The 11010-nt window shown below is 39.7% G+C and overlaps 1 pseudogene; it reads right to left on the reverse strand.

Moving 5' to 3' along the window:
- Positions 1–9573: 9573 nt before the first annotated feature.
- On the reverse strand, positions 9574–10528 carry LOC129551138 (olfactory receptor 8U9-like; annotated as a pseudogene).
- Between the last annotated feature and the right edge of the window lie 482 nt (positions 10529–11010).

The raw sequence follows: 11010 nt of genomic DNA on the forward strand, positions 1-11010 counted from the left end.
TAAGGTGCTACCTTGCCCTGCCTGTCTTTCTGGCTCATCCATGAGCTGTGACCACCTCCATGGAAGGAGTCTGTCTTCTCTTCTCTGTGCACCATGAACCTGCACACAGTGGGCCTTCAGAACCTCAAGAGACTCACCCCACCCCCACTATAGCCAGAACCCTCCCCAGGCATTAAAACAGCTGTGGAGTCACTTTGGCCCAAGCCCTGGTTACGGATCCCTGGAGACTACTACAGCCTCTAAGAGTGATTAATCAGGTCCTTTATACATAGATTCCCACTTGTCAGATCTGAGTTTTGGACTCATTGTCACTCGTCCCTCCCCTGGCAGCAAAGTGGGCTGTGCTACAGACAAAGAAGCTCATGAGCTGGGTTTCAAGGGAGGCATTGAAAGGACAGCAATGGATGTAACCTGTTACAAACTGAAGGAAGACCGCTGCATGTCTCAGAAAAGGCCTCCAGTGTGCAGGTGTGGAGGAGGGCCCCCACGGTGCAGAAGATATTAAGAAAAGGTGGCAAGAATACACAGAAGAACTGTACAAAAAAGATCCTCATGACCAAGATAATCATGATGTTGTGATCGCTCACCTAGAGTCAGACATCCTGGAATGTGAAGTCAAGTGGGCCTTAGAAAGCAGCACTATAGACAAAACTAGTGGAGTTGATGGAATTCCAGTTAAGCTATTTCAAATCCTAAAAGATGATGCTGTGAAGGTGCTGCACTCAATATGCCAGCAGATTTGGAAAACTCAGCAGTGGCCACAGGACTGGAAAAGGTCAGTTTTCTTTCCAATCCCAAAGAAAGGCAATGCCAAAGAGTGCTCAAACAACCGCACAATAGCAGTCATCTCACACTCGAGTAAAGTCATGCTCAAAATTCTTCAGCAATACGTGGACCATGAACTTCCAGATGTTCAAGCTGGTTTTAGAAAATGCAGAGGAACCAGAGATCAAATTGCCAACATCCGCTGGATCATGGAAAAAGCAAAAGAGCTCCAGAAAAGCATCTATTTCTGCTTTATTGGCTATGCCAAAACCTTTGACTGTGTGGATCACAATAAGCTGTGGAAAATTCTGAAAGAGATGGGAATACCTGACCTGCTTCTTGAGAAACCTCTATGCAGGTCAGGAAGCAACAGTCAGAATTGGACATGAAACAACAGACTAGCTCCAAATAGGAAAAGGAGTACGTGAAGGCTGTATATTGTCACCCTGCTTATTTAACTTGTATGCAGAGTACATCATGAGAAACGCTGGGCTGGAAGATAAACAAACTGGAATCAAGATTGCTAGGAGAAGTATCAATAACCTCAGATATGCAGATGACATCACCCTTTTGGCAGAAAGTGAAAAGAAACTAAAGCGTCTCTTGATAAAAGTGAAAGAGGAGAGTGAAAAAAAGTTGACTTAAAGCTCAACATTCAGAAAATTAAGATCATGCCATCTGGTCCCATCACTTCATGGGAAATAGATAGGGAAACAGTGGAAACAGTGTCAGATTTTATTTTGGGAGCTCTAAAATCACTGCAGATGGTGATTGCAGCCATGATATTAACAGATGCTTACTCCTTGGAAGGAAAGTTATGACCAACCTAGATAGAATATTAAAAAGCAGAAACATTACTTTGCCAACAAAGGTCCGTCTAGTCAAGGCTATGGTTTTTCCAGTGGTCATGTATGGATGTGAGAGTTGGACTGTGAAGAAAGCTGATCACCGAAGAATTTATGCTTTTGAACTGTGGTGGTGGAACTGACTTTTGACAGTCCCTTGGACTGTAAGGAGATCCAACCAGTCCATTCTAAAGGAGATCAGTCCTGGGTGTTCATTGGAAGGACTGATGCTAAAGCTGAAACTCCAATACTTTGGCCACCTCATGTGATGAGTTGACTCACTGGAAAAGATTCTGATGCTGGGAGGGATTGGGGGCAAGAGGAGAAGGGGACGACAGAGGATGAGATGGTTGGATGGCATCACCGACTCGATGAACATGAGTTTGAGTAAACTCTGGGTGTTGGTGATGGACAGGAAGGCCTGGCATGCTGTAATTCATGGTGTGGCAGAGTCAGACACGACTGAGTGACTGAACTGAACTGAACTGATAAAGAAAGATACTAGATTACTCTCTCTCATTTTACACATAAACACACACAAACATCACACTCTCATACACACACAGAAGAGGCCATGTGAGCACAGTTAGATAGCAACCACACACAATCCAGGAAGAGAGTTCCTACAAAGAACCAAATTGGTTTTGGACCTTGATCTTGAACTTACCAGCCTCCAAATTTGTGGGAAAATAACATTCTAATGTTAAAAAAAGAAAACAAACACTCATTTTTATAGTATTTTGTTATTGTAGCTTGAATGGACAAATACAGCATGTTTATGGAAACAATAGTTCTCTACATTGAAAAAGTTTTTGTTGGGTTGGTGGGAGGGGGTGATGAGGGAGAAAGGAATTATGTTTATTTTTCCAATATAGTGCAATTTCTGTTGCCTTCTCAGTAATTTACGGTGTCCAGCACTTAACTGAGGGTGCCCCAGATAATTTAATTATATCTTCCAGGGGTTTTGAATAGATAGGAGGTGAAAAACAAAACTTCTGTTACACATAGTGAACCTAAAAGACATAAATGAGAGGATCAGTAAGACATTTGACACAAACCGTGATGTCCAAAGCAAGGAAAATTTGCATCCCTAAGGATTCAGAATTACTGTTGGATAACCAGATTATCCTTCATATGGTTTGTGAGCACACAGGGAGGGATCAGTCTGTATGTATTTTGTATGTAAATTTTACCATGTAGTTTTCTATGAAATAAATTTCCAATGATAACTATGGTCTTTAATATAATGGCTGCTGGGGAGTGGCAGTGTTAGTATCTAACGTTTTTGTACACAATGCATTAACATATGTGGTTCAGTGAACAGGAAAAACAGCAAATCCTTGCATTTTACAGCTTGACATGATCACAATTTGTCAACATCAATCAGAATTATATGAATTATCATAAATTATGCTTAGCAAATTACATAATTATTCTTTAACTATGCCACACTTGTTTTTATTTAAATGACAAACATAATACAGTTGAAAAATGTTCTGGTTTCATTTATGTTTTACTGTAAAATGGCTTGACTTCTACTTGGTATAGGGATGTTGGAAAATTAACTAAGCAAAAATCTGTATAAATCCCTGCATGCAAATACATTAGATTGACTTCAATTGACAATAAAAATGAGTTATTAACCACAGCTTGTTAAGATTGGGTTTCACAATGCTATTTCAATATTAGTTATATATGTATATATATCATCAAAGACTCTTCCCAGGGAAAGATTTATCTTTCCAAGTCGTAAACTTTAGGAGAAAGAGTTCAGTTCAGTTGATCAAAGTTTTGGGGAGGGGAAAGTATTTGACTAGGAGATGCATTAAGGGAATTTTTAAGGTGAAGGAATTGTTTTGCATGTTACCTTCGGGGTTGTTATTTGACTCTATTCAATTATCATAAATTCATAGAACTGTATATTGCAAAGACTAAATGGTATATAAATTAATAAAAGGTTAGTGAGATTGTCAGCCAATGCCAGGAAGAAATGCACACAAATATATTTAGCTGCATTATAGATGTATGCCTTAATCACACTCAAGATAGAGGATTTACTGTCATGAGTAACTTTGGAAAATGGTTCTTTGATTAGCAACTGTAAAATTACAAACAAAAGGAACTTAATATAAACTTTGCATTCTGGATTATAAATCTGTTTGTCATGGTGGTTCAAGTTAATTCTGAAAGTGCTGTACATGCATATTGGAGCTGAAGAAGTAATTAAATGGCTTTTAAGTAGTAGAACCAGGTTTCTCATTGCTGGAGAGAAACTTGACAAATAAGCTTGCAAATGACTAAAGCATGCCATTGAGGCAAGAGCTTTATAGATAAACATGCAATTAGACAGTGCTTCTAGCAACTGTTCCCTGGAAAATGGTCCTTATCAATGGGATTTTCATTTGTATAGAGAGAGTTTGAGAGATTTGTGATTTTTCTCCCCAGATCTTCAGTTGAAAGCCCATTAGAATCTGAAAAAAGATTTCATGCCATCTCCATGAGAAAGTACCACTGGGATTCATTTATCTCACATTCTTTTCTGAGTTATCACAAGAGACTGATCTGTAAGAACTTCGGAATTGAGCCTCTGTAAATAAAGCAAATGTGTCACTACAGTTATTTAGAGACTTCATTGTGGAATAGATTATGACAAAAATTATGACAAATGATGATCATTGAAACTTTGAATCCCCAAACACATCAATAAAATTAACCTCATAACACATTTTAAATCAAACCCACACAGCAATTTTCACAATTTCATGTTTTCCTTAACAGCATTACTAAAGAAAAGTTATGCTTAAGAGTTTGAAAATCATAACTGTTTTCCAAGCAGTGCTAGTCACCTAGATTTCAAAGTTTTCAGGAGATAAGCTTTTTTGGATATTCCCTGGTCCAGTGGTTCAGTTCAGTTCAGTTGTGTCGGACTCTCCCTGTCCATTACCAACTCCCGGAGTTTACTCAAACTCATGTCCATTGAGTCAGTGGTGCCATCCAGCAATCTCATCCTCTGCCGTCCCCTTCCCCTCCTGCCCCCAGTCCCTCCCAGCATCAGAGTTTTTTTCCAAAGAGTCAACTTTTCACATGAGGTGGCCAAAGTATTGGAGTTTCAGCTCAGCATTAGTCCTTCCAATGAACACCCAGGGATGGTCTCCTTTAACATGGACTGGTTGGATCTCCTTGCAGGCCAAGGGACTCTCAAGAGTCTTCTCCAGCACCACAGTTCAAAAGCATAAATGCTTCGGTGATCAGCTTTCTTCACAGTCCAACTCTCACATCCTTATATGACCACTGGAAAAATCATAGCCTTGACTAGACGGACCTTTGTTGGCCAAGTAATGTCTCTGCTCTTTAATAGGGCTCCAGAGTCTCACTACTGAGCACCTGGGTTCAATCCTTGTTCAGGGAACTAAAATCTCCCAAGCCATGTGGCCAAAAACCAGCAAACAAGCAAAAAAAAAAAAAAAAACATCTTCTTTTTAAAATTTAGGTTGTGAAATTTTCAGGCTGGTAGAAGTCCTGGTAGAATTTACACCCTCATGAATGATACTTCATTTAAGAAAGTTTATAATAGGAAGAACAGCTGGACATTAATATTGTGAGGATTGGTGGAGATTTAGGAACAGGTCAAAAAGAGCACTGGTGAGAGAGATTTCCCTTGTCAAAATAGAATTCCTATGATACTTATAAAAAGATTGAAAATCAAAGAACTACCAAGGAGCATGGGACCATAGATCACATTTATTCTCACAGCTTTCAGAGAGTGCTATGAAAGCAAATTGGTCTTGTGGCAATGACTCAAATTGTTTCTGAGTGACCTGAAGGAAGATCTCTGGAAAATGTATTAAGAGGAACAATTGGTCAGAGCATTGGTTCTACCACCCCATTCCTCCAGACTAATTTTAGTTATTATTGTTTATTGGGGCTTCCCAGGTGGTGCTAGTGGTAAAGAACCCACCTGCCAATACAGGAGATGTAGAGATGTGGGTTTGATCTCTGGGTGGGGAAGATCCCCTGGAGAAGGGCATGGCAACCCACTCTGGTATTCTTGCCTGGAGAATCCCAAGGACAGAGTAACCTGGTGGGCTACAGTCCACAGAGTCACAAAGAGTCTAATAAGACTTAGAACCCATGCACACATTGATATTATTATAAGTAACATAAAAAACTCTAACCAAAATAATTCTGCAAAAAATAAAACCATGTATCTAACACAGCCCAATCATTTACCAATGAGAAAGCTCACATCTTAAACAGGAAATAAAGTTAGTGGTTCTATCAAGAGTCAAATTCATGCCTCCTGACATCCATATCCTTTCAGTTAGCTTTCTTTTTCCAGAAGAAAAGAAAGAAAATGAAGTCACTCAGTCATGTTTGACTCTTTGAGACCCCATTGACTATAGCCTACCAAGCTCCTCTATCCATGGGATTCTCCAGACAAGAATACTGGAGTGGGTTGCCATTCCCTTTTCCAGGGGATCTTCCTGACCCAGGGATCAAACCTGTGTCTCTTGTATTGAAGACAAAGTCTTTACCATCTGTGCTACCATGAAAAGCAACAGAAGAAAAAGAACCCAGAATTTCATGGCTAAGAGCAAACTAGATTTGACAACATAGCTTAAATAATTCTTCAGACTTTTACTTTTTCAAAGTTTTGTTTTTAAACTTCGGAGCCCTTTGTGTGATAAGAAGAGGTGCTAGAAGCACTTCATATATTGTAAAATATTATAATACCATCTTAATTTGGATCCCCCAAAATGAGATATGAGTCAATGATTGGTGTAAATGTGATTTATTAATTTTTTTCCCCAAGAATAGCTATTGGATTGAATGGGAAGTGGCACCTGGTAAGAAAGTAAGCCAAACGAGGATATAGTATCAAAATTCCATGGTAGAAATTTTGGTTAGATTCCATGGAAGAGTTCTGGAGAGAGGTAGCTCAAGTTGCTCTGAGTGGACAAAAGAGCTTGAATATATATAGCTAACCCTTGAACAACATGTAACCCATAACTGTGTGGATTAATCTGTATTTAACTTAGAATTGGCCTTCTGTATCAATGATCACCGCCCCCCACCCCGCATTGGATTAAAACAATCACAGACCTTGTAGTACTGTAATATTTACTAATGGAAAATTATTCATGTGTCGGTAGACCTGTGCAGTTCAAACCTGCATTGTCCAAGGGCCACCTGTATACTCCTGTGCGCATATCAATCATTGCTAAGGGCTATTCCCTGTGGGATGTAAATTTCCAATTGCTTCTGTTTTACCTGGCCCACAGGCATAACAGCTTCAGGAAACCTGATGTAGTTCTTCAATAAAGAAATGTAGGCACTTACTCTTAAGAGAGAAAAGCCACAGAAGCTGAATACAGATATGGTAAAGAGATCATTTGAGGCAATGGCTATCAAAGTGGAGCCCTGGACAAGCAACATCAAGACAACTTGGTAATGTTTTGTAAACATGAGAGTTTCCCAGGTGAAATCTGAAACTAGACAGGCATACATGAAGGACAGGGAGAAACAAAAGAAAGAAGCAGATCAACCCATATTGGTCAATGGCGATTTTAAATAGCAAGGGAATATACCTGAGTCTTGGCTGGGGTGGCTATAAAATAAGCAAATCTCTGCAAAGGCCCCCTGGACTCCTAAAAGTTCATATAGTAGACTATGGGTTCACTCACACCTACCATCCAGATGGTTTCAGCACCTTGGCTGCATCCTTGACAATGGCTCCTGCCATGGAAGCAACAGACAGAAAAGTGCACCCAAAGGCATGGAGGCAGGGATTGATAGTGAGGACCCTCTGAGCGTCCAGGTCCAGCTCAAGAATCAACCAAAGGTCTCATCCTTCCAGTGACCTCATTCAATACTTGAAAACTATAAGTAGCTGTTGAAAATGCAATTTTTTTTTCTCTGTATCAAACCTATTGACTCATAAACTCTGGAAGTTTGATCCAGCATTACGTGTTCTAACAAGCCCTCCAGATGTCACTAAGTAGAAAGATACTAGTTACACCAATCAAAGGCATATATATTTAGTTACTTTAAAAAGGCAAAATCCAACTATTGGCGCTCTAAAAGAGACACAATTTCCACTCATTTTTCCCCCTGCCAATGCAGGGGACATGAGTTCAATCGCTGGTCCGGGACAATTCCATATGCCTCAAGGCAACTATGTCTGTGTACTACCACTACTGAGACTGCACTCAAGAGCCAGAACTCTGTAACAAGAGAAGTCACCACAGTGAGAAGCCTGTATATTGTAGCTAGAGAGTAGCACCACTCACCACAGCTAGAGAAAGCCAGCTCACAGCAATGAAAACCCAGTGCAGCCAAAAATAAAATAATAAATATATATTTTTTAAAAAAGTAAAATGATAGAAAATTATTCCATGCAAATGGAACTATAAGAGAGATGAAATTTTATATTAAAGTTATAGAAAAATATGACTACGGTAAACAAAGATGGGTTTTTAATAATACTAACAGGAAAACACAGTAAATTTAGCAATTATAAATTCATGAACAAGTGAAACGGTCACCTCAAGATTTATGAAATAGAAAGTGACAGATGTGAACAGAAAAGCATAATTCAGCTGGGGATTTAATGGCACTTTAAAGTTGATGGAGAAAAAAAAAATAAAGGGAAGATCAGCAAGTCTATAGGAGACTTTTCAGGTGGCTAGTGGTAAAGAATCTGCCTACTAAGGCAGGAGACACAAGAGAAGGAAATGGTGATCCACTATAGTATTCTTACCTGGAAAATTCCATGGACAGAGGAACCTGGTGGGCTACAGTCCATGGGGCCACAGGGGGTTGGACATGACTGATTGGCCAAGAACATAGGAGGCTTTAGTAACACCATTCACCAGTCTGACCAGTATGAAGTCTACAATTCTTAGGAAACAATTGTTGAAACTTAGCATTTAGGACTGTACAATTGTTTTGTGTGTGGAAAATTTTTCATGTCCACTACAGGTTATATAGCAGCATCCACACCCTTCGAGAAGGAGATGGCAATCCACTCCAGTATTCTTGCCTGGAGAATTCCATGGACAGAGGACCCTGGCAGGTTACAGTCCATGGGGTCACAAAGAGTTGGACATGACTGAGTGACTAACACATCCACACCCTTGACTGTCTACATAACAAGGCTACTCTTTTATACCACCTTGTCATGGTAAAAATCAATAATATTTCCAGACAGTGTCAAATATCCCCTGGGGGAAAAATCAGTTCAGATTGAAATCAATCTGATTTCAGATTTACAGTTGTCTCTTAGCATTTAACTGGGAACATATTACAAAAGCACTCTCAGTTCAGTTCAGTTCAGTCACTCAGTCATGTCCGACTCTTTGCAACTCCATGAACCACAGCACGCCAGGCCTCCCTGTCCATCACCAACTCCCAGAGATCACGCAAACTCACTTTCATCGAGTCAGTGATGCCATCCAGCCATCTCATTCTCTGTCGTCCGCTTCTCCTCCTGTCCCCAATCCCTCCCAGCATCAGAGTTTTTCCAGTGAGTCAACTCGTCGCATGAGGTGGCCAAAGTATTGGAGTTCTAAGATACATTACTAAAGCGTTCTTATAATTTTAAACTGGGTATTAAAAGGAATTCAGTTTTGTCTACCTTTGGCCTGTATCTAGTTATGTTGACATCAGATGAAATGAATTTTTATAAATATGTATATATATACTTTTATGTATAAATATATATGTATATATACAAGTTGAGAAATGGCATGTAAGTTCCTATGATACTTTCTACATATAAATTATGATTCTAAGTCAAATTTGATCACAAAGAATTCAGAGAATGAATTTATTTTAGTTTGAAGAAATCTTTATTGAACACCAAAAAGGTCAAGTCATTCGACTAGTTTTTCATAGTCAACTAAAAAAATAATGCACCATGAGAGAAAGTCCACTTTCATTTTCTCGAATCATTTTTTAAATGTTATGAACACAGAGCCTGGTTTCTATCGATGATGACTTTTTTCAGGGCATTTTTTTACATACTTATTTCTGAGGCTGTAGATTAAAGGGTTCAACATAGGAATAATCACTGTATAGAAGACACAGGCCATCTTATCTGTGTCAAGAGAATGCTGAGAACTTGGCTATACGTACATAAAGATGAGGGTCCCGTAGAATATGGTGACTGCAAGCATGTGGGAGCTACATGTGGAGAAGGCTTTGCGTCTTCCCCCAGCTGAGCATATTCTCAGGATGGTAGAAATAATAAACATGTAGGAGATAAAGACAATCAGAACAGAGGAGATGAAAGTGACACCAGCACAGGCCAAAATCTGTAGCTGTTTGGAACGTGTGTCTGAGCAAGTGAGCCTGAGAAGAGGCAGGGGATCGCAGTAGAAATGGTTGATGGTATTCGAGTGGCAATGGGAGAGATGAAAAGTGAAGATGGTATGAAACAGCACTATCAAAAAGCCATAGCTGTAGGGGACAACTCCAAGCTGAATACGGATTCCTCAGGACATTGAGGCCATATAGAGGAGAGGGTTACTAATGGCCACGTATCCATCATAGGCCATGGAAGCCAGTAGCAAGCACTCGGATACCATGAAGGTGAGGAAACAGCCTCATGAGTTGAAAGAGATAATATTTTGCTTGTACAAGAAATTTCCAAGCATTTTGGGTGTAATGACAGAAGCATAACAGAAATCAACAGAGGCCAGGTTACTAAAGAAGAAGTACATTGGTGTGTGGAGTCTTGAATTTGTTCTAATGACCAGGATCAAACCCATGTTAGCTGCTGCTATGAAGAGGTAGAGGGATAAGAACAGGACAAAGAGGGGCATCTTCAACTCCTCTTGATCCGTGAGGCCCATGAGAACAAACTCCTTAACCTGAGTGCAGTTGATCTGTGCCATATCTCTTCCAGATATCTGCATGAGGAAGTAGGAAAAAAGAGTTAAATTCAAGTTGCCATTATATAAGTGGTATTTTCATGCTTTGATATCTTGAGTGAACTCCGGGAGTTGGTGATGGACAGCGAGGCCTGGCGTGCTGTGATTCACGGGGTCACAAAGGGTCGGACACAACTGAGCGACTGAACTGAACTGAACTGAAGGAGATTTAATGCTAACATATAATTAGCATACAGGGATTCTGGGAATGGGATGGAGAGTAGAAACAGATAAATGTGGGACAGGCATAGCTCTCTTCTCCAGGATTCATTGTTTATACAAAGAAGGGAGCTGTGGAACAGTCTGGTTTCTTTTGAAAGTTCCTGAACATTAAGCTTTAATCTGACTTATTAAAATGTTCAGCCATTCTTTAAAGTCATTGGTGAATTCACTACAGTATTGTTTCTGCTTCATTTTTTTTTTTTCATCTTATTTGGCCTCGAGTCAAGTGGTATCTTACCTAATTA

The sequence above is a fragment of the Moschus berezovskii genome, chromosome 17 (genome assembly GCF_049115385.1).
Source record: "Moschus berezovskii isolate FMDL1 chromosome 17, NW_MosBer_1.0, whole genome shotgun sequence".
Lineage (NCBI taxonomy): Eukaryota > Metazoa > Chordata > Mammalia > Artiodactyla > Moschidae > Moschus > Moschus berezovskii.